We start from the raw sequence: 16,465 nt of genomic DNA, 5'->3' as shown, positions 1-16,465 counted from the left end.
GCATACCTTTGATTCAATTGTGGTGTCTAAGGAGATGTGATTGGTTAGGCCCATGTCTCATGCACATTCTGCACCTGGGAAGAGTCAAACACACCAAACACATGGTATAATAATGGGGTAGAGTTTGTTTACCAAGGGAAAATTGTGGCACTGTTACCAAAAATAGGAAGGTGGATGTGGAATTAAAAAAACATCAAATTAAACAATCTTCCAAACATGACTTTAGTCTTTGGTGATAATATAGTCATATATAATTTTAGAACATTTAATATGCTGCCTTAGAATTTCTTGCATTAAAAATATTGAGATTAGATTTTTAGTCATTTCCAAAGCGCCTCGCGCTGATTCTCACAGGCCTGGCCACCGGCCCGTGCTCTGTCCTGCAGCATAATAAAATGGTGAATGGTAATGCGGTACAGTTAAAAGAAGAGGAAGAACCAGTGGATACTTGCAGTGTAACTCACACAGAACACTACAAGACACTGATAGAGACAGCCCTCCCACAGAAGGTGGCAAAGACTTGATGAAATTTTTCAGACAGGATTGGTAGTTTATGTGGATCTTGATGAAAGAGCTATTGATGCTCTCAGGGAATTTAATGAAGAAGGAGCTCTGTCTGTACTACAACAGTTCAAGGAAAGTGACTTATCACATGTCCAGAACAAAAGTGCATTTTTATGTGGAGTTATGAAGACCTACAGGCAAAGGGAGAAACAGAGGAGCAAGGTGCAAGAGTCCACAAAGGGACCTGATGAAGCGAAGATCAAGGCCTTGCTTGAGAGGAATGGTTATACTCTGGATGTGACCACAGGACAGAGGAAGTATGGAGGTCCTCCACCAGACAGTGTGTACTCTGGCATGCAACCTGGAATTGGAACAGAGGTCTTTGTAGGTAAGATACCAAGAGATTTATATGAGGATGAGTTGGTGCCCCTTTTGGAGAAGGTCAGTCTCATTTGGGATCTACATCTATGATGGATCCACTGTCTAGTCAGAACAGAGAGTATGCATTTATCACTTTCTGTGGAAAGGAAGCTGCACAGGAAGCTCTTAAACTGGGACAGCTATGAAATTCTTCCTGGTAAACACCTTGGAGTGTGCATTTCTTTGAAACAACAGACTTTTTATTGGATCAATTCCGAAGAATGAGACTAAAGAAAACATTCTGGAAGAATTCAGTAAAGTCATAGAGGGTTTGGTGGATATTATTCTCTATCATCAACCCGATGACAAAAAGAAGAATTGAGGGTTCTGCTTCCTTGAATATGAGGATCACAAGTCAGCAGCACAAGCCAGATGCTGGCTGATGAGTGGAAAAGTAAAAGTATGGGGAAATGTAGTTATAATTGAATGGGCTGACCCTGTGGAAGAACCAGATCCAGAAGTCATGGCTAAGGTAAAAGTTTTATTTGTGAGAAATTTGGCTACTACAGTGGCAGAAGAAATATCAGAGAAGTCATTTTCTGAATTTGGAAAACTTGAAAGAGTGAGGAAGTTGAAAGATTATGGATTTGTTCATTTTGAAAACAGAGGAGCAGCTGTTAAGGCCATGGATGAAATGAATGGCAAAGAAATAGAAGGAGAAGAAATTGAAATAGTCTTAGCCAAGCCACTAGACAAGAAAAGGAAAGAGTGCCAAGCTGCTAGACAGGTCTCCAGAAGCACTGCATATGAAGATTATTACTTTCACCCTCCTCCTCGCATGCCACCTCCAATTAGAGGTCGGGGTCGTGATGCGGGGAGAGGTAGATATGGTTACCCTCCAGATTACTATGGCTATGAAGATTACTATGATGATTATTATGGTTATGATTATCACGACTGTTGTGGAGGCTATGAAGATTCCTACTATGGCTATGATGATGGCTATGCAGTAAGAGGAAGAGGAGGAGGAAGGGGAAGGGGAGGTGCTTCACCACCACCAAGGGGGTGGGGAGCACCACTTCCAAGAGGTAGAGCTGGCTATTCTCAGAGGGACCACCAAGAGGCTCTAGGGGTGGCAGAGGGGGTCCTGCACAACAGCAGAGAGGCCGTGATTCCCATGGGGCTTGGGGCACTCATGGGGGCAATATAGGAGCAAAGAGAAAGGCAGATGGTGTGCCATTTTGAATGTATTATGTCTCCCAAAATGCCGTTATCTTTGATGTAATCTTGTGTGGGCAGATGTATCAGTGTTGATTAGATTGTAATTCTTTGAGTGTTTCCATGGAGATGCACCCACCCAACTGTGGGTGATGACTATGGTTGGATAATTTCCATGGAGGTGTTGCCCCGCCCATTCAGGATGGGTCTGAATTAAATTACTGGAGTACTATATAATCTCAGACAGAAGAAGCAAGCTTGCTACAGCCAAGAGGAACACTTTGAAGAATGCACAGAAGCTGAGAGAGTAGCTGCAGATGAGACAGTTTGAAGATGGTCATTGCAAGCAGACTCTTGCTCCAGAGAAGCTAAGAGAGGACAAACACCCCAAGAGCAACTAAGAGTGACATTTTTGAGGAACTGCAGCCTAGAGAGGAACATCCTGGGAGAAAGCCATTTTGAAACCAGAACTTTGGAGCAGACGCCAGCCAAGTGCCTTCCCAGATAACAGAGGTTTTCTGGACTCCACTGGCCATCCTCCAGTGAAAGTACCTGATTGTTGATGCATTACCTTGGACACTTTATGGCCTTAAGACTGTAACTGTGTAAGCAAATACCCCCCCCCCCCCCTTATAAAAGCCAGTCCATTTCTGGTGTTTTGCATTCTGGCAGTATTAGCAAACTAGAACAGATGGGTACAACCAACCTGATTCCAAGCGCCGTCAGACCAACAACCGACAGAACTGAGGTCCCCAACCCATCGCTCAGCAGCCGCTTCAGCAAAGTGATGACTATTCTGGTAACTATCTTTAAGTAGTAATTTGCTGCCATTTGTATTGAGCTGAAGAATCACTATATACACAAGTCTTTTTATTTTTCCTTTTTTCATAAATGCCCTTGGACATTATTGGGCTTGCAGAGATCCCTTATTCTGGGAGTTACGATGCTTTTATCATTTCAGGCTTCATTTTAGCTTCAAAACAAGCTGGGAACACTGTTAAATCATGATTTTGCAGAACCTTTGGTTTTGGACAGTTTTCATTTTTTTGGATTTGGGATAGATTACATAGGAATATGGATTATGCTGTAAATAAACGTACACGCTAGTGCTTTGTCTCAGTAGTTTTAAGAAATTAAAGCAAACAAATTTAAGTTTCCTTGTATTGAAAATAACCTATGATTGTATGTTTTGCATTCCTAGAAGTAGGTTAACTGTGTTTTTAAACTGCTATAATTTCACACCTTTTTGAAATCTGCCCTACAAAATTTGTTCGGCTTAAATGTCAAAGCCGTGACAATTTGTTCTTTGATGTGATCACATTTCCAATTTCTTGTTCATGTAAGATTTCAATAAAACTCAAAAATCTATTCAAAAAAATTTGAGATTAAATTGAAGAAATTCTATTGGTCAGAGAGGAAATAATTACTTATTTATCTGCTTTGTGATAGAAGTGTGTACAAAATTTAAACTTTCAAAATAATAGAATAAATGGATATAGAATGAAAGAACTGAATAGACTATAAAACAAGGAATTTGCTTTATTTTCTCTTCTGTAAATCCTATTTAACACGTATAGACCTGGCTTTCCTCTCTTCTTGGATGCTCTGATGATTTAACCTTCACACATAGTTTCACTTTTCATTGCTTGAGCCCTTATTCAGGCTGCTGGAATTTTGATAAACAGTGTATTAAAGCTTTCATTTAATTTAGAAGGAATTTAAATATTTCTATCATTCTGTTATACCACTACCCAGAAGCTCTATATTTCTCATTTATTTAATCCTTCTTCTGTATCTAAAATACAAATTTTTAGTTTTCTTCAGGCAGTTCTTTTCCTTAATTTAAATTATTTCTAATTGTTTTGTGATTAACTTGGTATTGAATTTTTTAATGAGGTGCTTTCCAAGGTTATTACTGACAAATAGGGGAGCTAGTAATTTTAAATATGTATATTGTTTTCTACTCACTAATGAACTAGTAATTCTAAATATTTTCAGGGAATGCTCTGTTGTATTCTTGGAATATAATTATATGATATTCAAATAATAATTTTGTCCCCATTTTGTCTTTTGAAACACAGAAACTACCTATGCTGACTCAAGAAAAAATATACCTCATATAGTTAATGGTATAACTATAATAATATTTTTCCATTGATTATAACGAAGTTACCACACTAATGCAAGGTGTTAATAATAAGGAAAACTGTGCGAGTGGGTATATGGGAACTGTATTTTCTGCATTGTTTTTATGTAAACCTACAACTTCTCTAATACATTTTTTAAAGAATGCAATCAAGGAATTTTCCACAGATCTTGGAAGCTATGGTATATGAATGGGCAATAAAATCATTTCATTATCCAGCTTTATAATAGAGTTTAACAAGTTTTCATTTATCATCATATTAATAATGCCATCTGCTCAGTATCCCCTTTGTCCTTTATTTAGTATTGGTTGTGAGAGCTATTTGAAAATTCCTTAATTACTGACAGAATTAATGTGTAAGAAATCTGGCATGTTTTCTTTTTAAAATAGAATTTGATTTAAACAAATGACCTTTTATTCAAGAAAAAATAGAGGCTTGAAATTTGTCCCTGGCTTCTACAATGGTTTGTTTCCTTCAAATGAATTCAGTACTTTTAGGTTTTGCCAGAAAATTGTGATAAAAATTCCTTTCTAGCAAATTGTTTTTCCTCAAATGAAGACTGTGGAAATACTTGGAGTTGAATCAATTAACAGTTTGGTCACAGTGTTAAATATTACAAACTAAAACTTTAGCACTGGCCAAAATAACTGTCAGTTATTTTGCTCCTAAGACACCCCATTTTAGAGGTTGCTTAACTGTAAGAAAAAAAAAAAATAGGGTGAGAAATCTCTAGACATTTGGTCTTTCTGTGATGGGGACAAAAATGTATTCACATGTAGATGTTTCCTGCCCTCCTCCTCTTTCCCCACCAGCACTTCTAAGAAGAATCTCAATTGACTCAACTTCCCCTTCCCTAAAGAAAGTTTTAACCTTCCATAGGGTGGCTCCTGGGTTTTGTAATGGAGAATATGGAGCATGGACAGGGAGAGAACAGAGAGGTGTGGGGCAGGGGCTTGAGAGGGAACGGAGTAGCAGGGCTAAACCCAGGCTATTCTTGGCTCTTGCTGGGGTTTAGGGAATTGGAGTTGAGAGAGTGGAGAATTTGATACATTATAGACCCAATTCAACTGTAGGATGTGAGAGAATTGAATTTTAGGAAGAACTATTATGGATTAGAAATTGTACCTTTTAATAATATTTGAAAGATGGAAGTATTTTACAATTAGATTAGAATTAGATTAGTAGGTTAGATTCACAGATTAAGAGGTTAGAACTTGATTTCTCAAATGACATTTGGTTTCTTTGACTCTAACAATCTTAGGCTGTGTTAATACAAGTACAGGGCAGCTCTTTCCTCCCTGTTCTTTTGCTCTGCAAATTCTAGCTGCCTTGCCCTCTCAGATTCTTGTCTTGTGACTGACAGAGTCCATCGAGCTGCACCAGGGTCCCCTCCCTGCACTATGTCCTGGAAACTCTCTGGGGGCACTTGTAGAGCTCACCTTATTTGTTTCCCATTTCTCAAGGATCACTGCCCTGTACTGCCTGCTGTCCAGTGTCTGAAAACCATAATTTCATATATTTTGTCTGTTTTTCCCCTTTTATAGGAGGGAAAGAATATCTGGTTCCTATAATCCCATCGTGTCCAGAAGCATACAATCTTTTCCAATCACTTTCAAAAGGGAAGGCTTTGGTGTACTTTAATGTGACTTAACCAACCCAGAGACAAAACCTAGCAGGATCAGAGACTAACTCACTGCTGCATTTTCAGGCTAATTCTATGCTATGATACTCCAACCAAAATGCTTCTTTGAACATAGTGAAAATGCACTTCTTGTTATGTCCCCCAATTCTATTTTATATCATACTTCCCTCTGTTTCATGTTCTTACCTACATTATCTTTCTTAGAGAATCCATGAGTTAAAAGCATACTCAGATTTATCACTGAATACCTGTATTTGTGTGTGTTTGTGTGTGGGAGAGTGGGTGGGTGGGGGTGTGAATCTGTGTGTATGTACTCAGAAACACATATTTATATACATACTAGAGTCAGAAGCAATAACATGAAATATATTGTGATATTTATCCAGGCACAATAATTTGTCTACCTATTAGCCTTCTCTATAAGTAGGGTTTTGGCACTGTCTACATTTCAGTTCTCTATGATCCTTCTTCATGCTCAGCATCGCAGTAAGTTTTGTAACCAAGAAATTTAACTCATCCACGCTTAAGCCAGCTATGATATTTTCCCCATTTTATTATAAATAGCATCTAACTTTCTGTATTAGTTAGGGTTCTGTAGGGAAACAACCAACAAGAGATATCTGTAAATATAAGATTTTATAAAAGTGTCTCACGCAACTGTGGGGATGCAGCAAACTGGCCACTCCACTGAAGGTGTTTGATGAACTCCTCAGAAAATGCTTCACTGGCTAGCCAAGGAACTGAAGGTCCCCTCTCTTTCTCCCTTAAATGTCTTCAACTGATTGGATTAAATCCAGCTGATTGAATTCTCTCATTGTGGTAGACATTCCCTTTGTTGATGTCATCAGTCACAGCTGCAACCAATTGACTGATGATTTAATAAACTAGTCTTCTGGTTTATTGACCAGCCACAAATGTCCTTGCAGTAACAGGCCAGTACTTACTTGACCAGACACCTGGACACCGTCACCTGGCCAAGTTGATGCATGAACCTAACCATCACTCTCTATCCACATTAAAGCCATTTTCTGAGTCACTGTGGACTCCTTCATCCCCCATTTCCTTCCTTTAGTTCAGCCACTTGCCTTGCTTTTAGAAACCTCAATGCTTTCTACTTCTAATTCTTGAAATTTTGTGTATCCCCTCAAAATTCCTTTTTTAGATTTAACAAAATGTACATCACTTCTTCCTTCATTTGAAAAACTTCTGAATTCCTTTGTATGTATAAAATTCACCAACTAGAGGCTCCCCTTTATGTTAACATGGGGTCCCATAAAGGCAGTCACATTACCCAAGGCAACATACTATACTATACTTCTACGCAGTATGAATATTTAGTTTCATATATATTTGTTCAGGGTTTGGGATTTTCTTGGCTTGTATGTCTAAGTCACCTAAAAATCTACAAAATGTCTGGGAATGTAGGCTGTGCTACTGTCAGTTACTGTTTCTGCATAGCTCTTAATACTTTACCACCTCAGGTAAGACAGCACTTAAAGAGTAAAACTGTGAAGCCCTTGATGATAATCCATTCACAGTTGGGTTTTCTCCTGCACATAATTAATGCCTCAAGAAATGATCCATTTTAACATGCACAGAATCCTCACAGGAAAAAAAAAAAAAAGACAGAGGGAATGGGGAAAGCAAATGGAAAAATGTGATGGCACAATGAACATTCCAGGATGCATTTTAAATAATTTACACTAAACAGCTCCAATTTGTGAGCTAGAATAAAAATAGCACCATTTGTCAAATAAAAGTTAAAATTTTGTTGAAAATGATAAGCCTTGTTTTATACATCATATTCTTATATTAGACATTATTAAGCATACCATAAGGGCAGCAATCTAAGTATAAACATGCCCTTTCACAGCTGCACAATTGTCTTAATTGGCATTAATTTCTCTCCGATTGTTGTATTATTTGTTTTCCTTGGTGTGACAGCAGAGTGGGTTTGCTTTCTGTATCAATATATTGAGGAAAACAGGCAGAGGGCCTTGTTTTGCTTGCAAATAAGGAAAATTGGTTCACAATCAATATGTGAAATACATTTTGTGATACAGCCTCCATCTTACATATAATGTTGCATAATTACATATAATTACATATAATGGGGCTGAAAGTGGTCCCAGGTAATATTATTTTGACTTATGCCTTATTTCAATTCATATTTTCTGTGGGATAGGAATAGGCAGTAATTGGTTTTCAGAATATAGTTGAAAATAAATTAATCCCTTATTTCCTATCTATGGTAGGCTTGAGAACTATAATATCTTTATTATATCTTTTTTGTTGTTGAATATTGTTTATTTCTAGTAAAATAAATTCACTAGTCTTATACAGCATGTGGAACCAAAAAGCCAAAGACCATACAGTCTTTTATTGACAGATAATGCATAAAGGATTTTGTTGCTTGTTCTAAACACCTCTGGTTTTAAAAAGTCCAGGGATATTGATTTTAAAAAGTGTCAGGGGACAGTTCAAGAAGCATTTTAAAGCTGATAAATGGATTAATTTCACTACATTTTAAAAACATTTTTGGAGAACCTAAGATGGCGGCTAGGAGAGACAGGGCAAAAAAACACCTCCATGAAAAATACTAGATAAAAGCCAGATAGTGACCCAGAACACCAGTTCCAGCAATGCACCAGCTGCACAAGGTCTGCTAAATCCACAGGCACCATGCACTTGGTGAAATCGGGAGTCTGCGTTCTGAAACGAGTGAGTAAGCCTGCTGAATGTCTGGCAGCCACACTGCGGTGTGGGGAAACCGTGGGTTGGCTTTTGGAGGTGGACTAGTTCTTTCTTAAAAAACCCAAAAGTGGCTGCAGATACAGCAGCGAGAACTGCACAGTGAAGCATGGCAGGAATGGGCTGTGCGAATGCCCAATATCTGGCATGGAAGATAGCCTTTTGCACACCACTGCTAATTGTCTTGGAGCAAGGAAGGCAGAGGGGAGCCAAAAGGGCAAAATAATCGCTCCTTGCAGCCATCTTCCCTGGGCTGAGAACGCTCCTGCCCACCGCTGGAGCCACAGCCCAGAGCTGCATCAAAAACCCAGTGTGACAGGAAGTGTTTCCAGCAACACGAGCACATGCCACAATATCGGGCATGGACAATAGCCTTCCATGCACCCACAGCTAATTGTCCCAGAGCTGGGAAGGCAGAGCTGTGCGAAAGGGGGAAATTACCACACCCCATTCAGCCATCCTTACAGCAGGCTGGGAAAGCCCCTACATGGCACGGAGGCCCAGAACTTCCCTTGACGGACAGCACACACTTGTGACATAGCACAGCCTTCCCTCAGCAGAGGCCCTAGAAGGGTACGGCTTGGAAGAGGGACCCACTTGGAAATCCCAGGGACCATATGCCAATACCAAGGACCTGTGGGTCAGCGGCAGAGACAATCTGTGGTGAGACTGAAATGAAGCTTTAGACTCTTGCAACAGCCTTAAATCTCCAGGAACACCTAGGAGGTTTGGTTATCAAAGCTGCCCTCCCTCCCTGACCACTCAGACACAAGCCTCACATTCAGGGTGGACAGCACCAACAATACACCCAAACTTGGTGCACCAGTTGGACCCCACAAGAATCAGACTCCCACACACAACAAAGACAAAGTGGGAGAGAACTGACTTGAGGGGAATAGGTGACTCACGGATGCCATCTGCTGGTTAGTTAGAGAAAGTGTACGCTACCAAGCTGTAGATCTAACAAATTAGAGATAAGTCTGTGAATAGTCCTACATATCCTGAAAGAACCCTATCAAGTAAAGCAAATGCCAAGAGACCAAAAACAACAGAAAATTTTAAAGCATATGAAAAAAACAGATGATATGGATAACCCAAACCCAAACACCCAAATCAAAAGATCAGAGGAGACACAGTACTTGGAGCAATTAATCAAAGAACTAAAGACAAACAATGAGAGCATGGCACAGGATATAAAGGACATGAAGAAGAGCCTAGAAGAACATAAAGAAGAAATTACAAGAGTAAATAAAAAAATAGATGATCTTATGGAAATTAAAGAAACTGTCAACCAAATTAAAAAGATTCTGGACACTCATAGTACAAGACTAGAGGAAGCTGATTCAAGAAATGCCTTCACAGTAATAGTGTTGAATGTAAATGGATTAAACTCCCCAATTAAAAGATATAGATTGGCAGAATAGATCAAAAAATATGAACCATTAATATGTTGCATGCAAGAGATTCATCTCAGAAACAGGGACACAAAGAAATTGAAAGTGAAAGGATGGAAAAAATATTTCATGCAAGCTACAGCCAAAAGAAAGCAGGAGTAGCAATATTAATCTCAGATAAGATAGACTTTAAATGCAAGGATGTTATGAGAGTCAAAGAAGGCCACTACATACTAATAAAAGGGGTAATTCAACAAGAAGAAATAACAATCATAAATGTTTATGCACCCAGTCATGATGCCACAAAACACATGAGACAAACACTGGCAAAACTAAAGGAAACAATGGATGGTTCCACAATAATTGTGGGAGACTTCAACACATCACTCTTTCCTGTAGATAGATCAACCAGACAGAAGACCAATAAGGAAATTGAAAACCTGAACAATCTGATAAATGAATTGGATTTAACAGACATATATAGAACATTACATCCCAAATCACCAGGATACACATTATTCTCTAGTGATCACAGAACTTTCTCCAGAATAGACCATATGCTGGGACATAAAACAAGCCTCAGTAAATTAAAAAAAAAATTGAAATTATTCAAAGCACATTCTCTGACCACAATGGAATACAATTAGAAGTCAATAACCATCAGAGACTTAGAAAATTCACAAACACCTAGAAGTTAAAAATGAGGGGGAGATGAAAACATTCCTGGATAATCAAAAGCTGAGGGACTTCATCACCAGTAGATCAGTCCTGTAAGAAATGCTAAAGGGAATTGTGTAGGTTGAAAGGAAGGGGCACTAAACAACTGACTGAAATCACATGAAGAAATAAAGATTTCCAGTAAAGATCACTTGGTAAATATAAATGCCAATACTACTGTATTTTTTATTTGTAACTCCACTATTTACTTCCTACAGGATCTAAAATACATAAAATGTAATGATAAATCAGCATTTTTGGACTCAATCTAAAATATGTAATTTTTGACAAGAACTACTAAAGGTGGGGGAATGGAGGAGTACAGGAACATAGTTTATGTATCCTATTGAAGTTAAGTTGGTATCAAAGAAAACAAGATGTTATAGATTTAGGATGTTAAATTTTAAGCCCCACAGTAAACACAAAGAAAGTATCAGAGAATATGATCATAGAGATGAAAAGCAGAGTATGGGTTACAAGAAGTGGGGGAAGGGGCAATGGGGAGTTAATAAGAAATGCGTGTAGTGTTTCTGTTTGGGGTGAAGGGAAATTTCTAGTAATGGATGGTGGGAAGGTGATGGCATTGCAACATTGCGAATGTGATTAATCCCACTAATGGACTGCTTGGGAGGGGTTGGAATGGGAAGATTTATGCTGTATGTATGTTTCCACAATTGAAAAAAAAGACAATTTAAATAGATAATGACAATTAAATGCCATAGATGATCCTAGATGAGATCTAAGAATAGAGGAGAAAAGGCTCAAAAGGACACAATTGGGACATAAGAAAAAAATGAAATATAGAATGTAAGCTTTATATCAATGTTAAATTTCTTTCTTAACTAAACTTAATGTGATTACATAAATGGATATTCTTGTTCATAGGAAATGTATATGTGAATTATATTATTTGTTCAAGGATGTGTGCAACTTGCTCTCATATGTTCAGAAGACAGAGCAATAGATGATGGATGATAGATAGGGAGGGAGGGAAAGAAAGAAATGGTAAAGTGACAAAATATTAAAGTTGGTAGATCTGAGTATTGGTGGAGGGGGGTTGGGGTATGCTGGAGTTCTGTATATGGGGTTTGTATTATTTTTGCAACTGTCCTATAAGTTGGAATTTATTTCAAAATAAAAAGTAAAAAAAAAAAAATTTCTTTTTAAAATCACATTTGTTTTGGAAACTACAATGTGACAAAATTTTGATAGTCTCAGAGAGCTAAGAATTCAGTGGAGTCATTTGAAAGATCCTTACAGCAGGCAAACTCATTCTCAAGAAGACAGCCATGACATAATATTTTAATTGGATATAACATGCTGTCATGGTAGAGATGTCTGTCTTTCCTGAAAAACAAACATTTATTTTACGTATGTCTTTAATAGTTCATCCTGGAAATTTCAAACATCTCTGGAGGTCAAGCTGCAGGGTAATGTTTCTCAATAGTGAGAAATGTGTGATGCCTCTTCCCTTGGTTGTCAAAGACAGAGTACAGTTGTGAAAAATCTCCTATTTTCTCTCCTTATATGGTGTGTCAGTCAGGGTTCTCCAGAGAAACAGAACCAACAGGATGCATATACCTATACACACACACACATATATATATATATACACACAGAGAGAGAGAGCGCATGCAAAGAAATTATAAGGAATAGGCCCATGTGGTTGTGGGGTCTGGCAAGTCCAAATTCTGTGGGGCAAGCTGCAGGCTGGAAATTCACATAAAGGTAATGAAAATCGTTAGTCCGAATTCCTTAGGGGAAGTTGACAGATTGGAAATTCTGAGAACTGATGTTGGAAGTCTTGAGGCAGAATTTTTTTGACCTCTAGAACCTCAGTGCTTAATGTTAAGACCTAAACGGATTGGATAAGGCCCTCACACATTATGATTGTAGATGCTATACCTATATACAAAATACCTCCACAGTAACAATTAGGCCAATATTTGACCACAATCTAGCCAAGTTGACACTTAAAATTAACCATTATATTTGGTAAGGAAATGCAGCAAGGCTTGGAAAATTGTATTTTGTCCCAAGGCCTTTTGGACCTGGGGGCTTGGCTCATATCGGCACCTGGGACTTTTAAACATTTGGCACTGTTTCTTTTCAAGTTGGCCCGGAAGCAGCATCTCTACAAGTGGCAAACTGGAGGTTTTGTTTCCTATTGTTGTCTCAGCAGTTAGCACAATGCTTGTCATGCAGGGGGTGCAAAGCACATTTACTCAGTGAATAAATAGTTTACTTATTCCTTGCCAATGATACTAGTCAGAAACGATAAGTATTATTAGGTATAATTCATACCAGATGTATTGCATCTCTGTAATCCTGGGTCAACCCAGCTAAATTCTACTCTCCTGCTACTCCCTGTCTGCAAGCACTGAATTTGGTTGGAGAATTCACAACCATACCACATGATCTAAGTTTAAGTGGCCCCTTCGTGCTAAGCAGCAATCACATCACACTTCTCTCATCAGTTAACTCTTCCTCTCCTTCCCACCTTCTCTTTCCTGAAACTTCCAACAACTCTTTTCCCATCCTCATTCTCAGCTGATGACATTGCTTTCACTGAGAAAAGAGAAGTTCCTCATGTTTCCATCACTGAATCCACAAGCCAGTCTCTATATCCACCCACACACATGCTCTGTCTTTGGTCCTGTTGGGATGAGTGAACTCTTTGTGCTCTTTTTAAAGCCAAATTCACCACTTTCACATTAGATTCCAACCATTTATGCTTACTTGGAGTATTTAGCACCTGAAGCTTTTCCCTCTCTTATTCCTGTCATCAATTTTTAATTTTTCTATCTTATCATTTTTGGTATCAACCATGCTGTAAAAGCTCCCATTTAAAAAAATAAAGATCTATCCTGTACTCACATCTCTTCCAATTGTTGCCTGATACCTGCTACCCCTTGCAGCTAAGCTCCTCTAAAGAATTGTCTATCACTTCTTTGATCAAGATGGCAGTATAAGACTGCCTTATAAATGTTCCGTCTTAAAAACAGCAAATAAAAGGGAAATATCAATTCTCTCAAAACTCTGAAAGATGATCAAGACTACAGAACAACAAATGAGAGGTGAATTGAAAAAAAGAAAGAAAAACACATAAAATGGTAGGAGTGACAAGTCAAATTTCCTGATTCAGGCCCCCTCCCCCATGCTCAGATACACTTGGCAGTTTGTGTAGCACAGCTAAGGCATCCCTGCCCAAGTGTAATTCAGTGTGGGTCCCTGATGACTGATCCTCCCACCAATGGAGGCAGTTTGAGGGCCCATGTGCATTCAAACATGGGTCCCTAAGGCCCCCAGTGAACTGTACATATCCTCAATCTGGGTCCCTGTAGTCTGAATACTGGTGCACCTAAGTGAAAATATTAGGTGTCTTTGTACATTAACCCCATCTGGCTCCATAGAAGACAAACATTCTAGGTCCCCTGACCTAGAAGTTACTGGTGGCAGAAAAGCTGCATGAATTAAGGGGGGCTGAGGAGCTGAAATGCAGCATGGATATAAGGCAGAAGTTTAGAGTGAAAAGGTAGACCAGAGTGCAGGACTGGAGCCAAACTAACCACAGCTGCTAGGGAGGAAAAACTGTATAAAACATATCCCAGGACACAGAGGAGGATGAGCTGGGGACAGGAACTCCTTTCCTAAAAGGGAAAGAGTTATATACACTAGGGAATTCTTGAAAATTATTGAACAGCCAGGGCAAAACACAGGATCAAAGATACCTGATGGAAACTGAACTGTAAACCATAGACTGTTCTAAAGGTTCACTGTGAACTGGGAAAAGCATTGAAGAGCTGTAACACACAGCCAATCTATTCTAAAACCTTAGCTAAGAGGGAGAAACTGACTTCCAGGGTTAGTAATCAAAATAATCAAATGCCCAGGCATCAACAAAAGATTATAAATCATACAAAGAAACAGGAAAAGATGGCCTATTCAAAGGAAGAAATTAAAACAAGAGGAAACACAGACTTTGGAACAACTAATCAAAGATATTCCACCAACTATCCTAAATGAGTTCCATGAACTAAAGGAATACATAGATATAAAACTAAAGGAAATCAAGATGAGGCATGAAAAAAAAAGTGGGATTTAGAAAATTTAATAAGGAACCAATCAGCACTTCTGGGAATGAAAAACACAATGGAAGTTCAGGAGCCGCAGTCACCAGCGCCTCCTTCCCAGGCCACCGCTCCTGGCTGTCGCCCGGCATCCCTTGGACCTGAGAGCAAGCTGTGGTCCAGCCGCGCGGGGTGGCCGCCTTCCCTGCCCGCCTGCGGCCCTGTAACTGCTTCACCCTTCGGGCGGCTGCTGCCGTGGGCACCGAGAGCCGCGCGGCCGGGACAGTCCTGGCGCGGGCCAGCACCCTGCACCTGCTGAACTGGGGCCGCCTGCGGAAGAAGTGCCCGTCCACGCACAGCAAGGAGCCTTGAGATTGCATCCAAAAGACTTTGAATGAGTGGAGTTAACAAATCAGCCCAGATTTGGTCAGGGAATTTCCGGTTGTCTTGGAATGTACTGTATCTCATGCAATAGAAAAGAAAAATCCTGATGAGAGAGAAGAAATGAGTTTCTGCAAAACTGTTCAATGTAGGATCAAACTCTTCATCATCAACAAGAAATGCAGTTGACATGGCCTGTTCAGTCCTTGGAGTTGCACAACTAGATTCTGTGATCATTGCTTCATCTCCTATTGAAGATGGAGTTAATCTTTCCTTGAAGCATTTGCAACCTTACTGGGAGGAACTGGAAAACTTAATTCAGAACAAAAAGATTATTGCTATAGGTACTTCTGATTTACATAAAACACAGTTGGAGCAGCTGTATCAGCAGGCACAGGGAAAACCAAATAGTAACTAAGTTAATCTTGCCTGCTACTATGTGATGCCACCTGATTTGAGTGCATTTGCTAAACAATTTGACATACAGCTATTGACTCACAATGATAAAAAGAACTGCTTTCTAAAGTAAGTTTCCAAGAAGCTCTTCAGGAAAGCATCCCTGGCATTCAAGCACATGAGTGGGTACCACTATGGCTTCTGTGATATTCAGTGATTGTTAAAAGTAGAGGAATTATCGAATCAAAAGGCTACTACAAACTAAAAGAAGGGGCTCTTAACCAGGATCCATGATCATAATCTACTGACTTTGTATTTTCCTTTCATAGAAGATAAAATTGAGATGTGTAAAATCTAGTTGCCACCTGTAAATGGTGTCATTGAGGCAGATACCCTTTAGTCATATTTCACAATATTTTATCTGTCAAGTATCAGTTCCTTTTCTTGCTTCCATACCAGTTCACTCACATGAGCCACTATATTGTTTGCATTAAACTATTGTTTTCTAATTGAAATCGTCTATAAAGAAAATAGTTGCAATATATTTTTCCTTTATTTTTATGACTAATTAGAAATCAATAAAATTGTTGGTAGATATACTTTAGCCTAGGCATCAGGGCAATGTATATACTTATTTTTTATTTCCCCCAAAATTTATTTAATGCTTTTTATACTCTAATATAACTAAGCAATTTAATAACAGTTGTTAAAACTGAAACACTGGAAGATATTTTTCTGTGATTGATAATCATATTTCAGAGTTAGGATCGACTAGTGTAAATTCATTTCTTCAATACATGAATGGAAATTTAAATTTTTTATGTGTCCTTGCTTATAGTTTAGTTATAATGACTTAACCTGGTATTCTTGTGCTATATTTTCTTT

General features: G+C 38.8%; 2 pseudogenes; both read left to right on the top strand.

The window, feature by feature from the left end:
- The first annotated feature begins 319 nt into the window (after positions 1 to 319).
- Positions 320 to 2,895, top strand: LOC119542852 (annotated as a pseudogene).
- Positions 2,896 to 7,280: 4,385 nt separating this feature from the next.
- LOC119542851 lies at positions 7,281 to 15,861 on the top strand (annotated as a pseudogene).
- The last annotated feature ends 604 nt before the right edge of the window (positions 15,862 to 16,465 follow it).

Source organism: Choloepus didactylus, chromosome 8 (assembly GCF_015220235.1).
Source record: "Choloepus didactylus isolate mChoDid1 chromosome 8, mChoDid1.pri, whole genome shotgun sequence".
In the NCBI taxonomy this organism is placed as follows: domain Eukaryota; kingdom Metazoa; phylum Chordata; class Mammalia; order Pilosa; family Megalonychidae; genus Choloepus; species Choloepus didactylus.
Note: the sequence above shows the minus strand (reverse complement) of the source record. Positions and strands in the feature narration are given on the sequence as shown.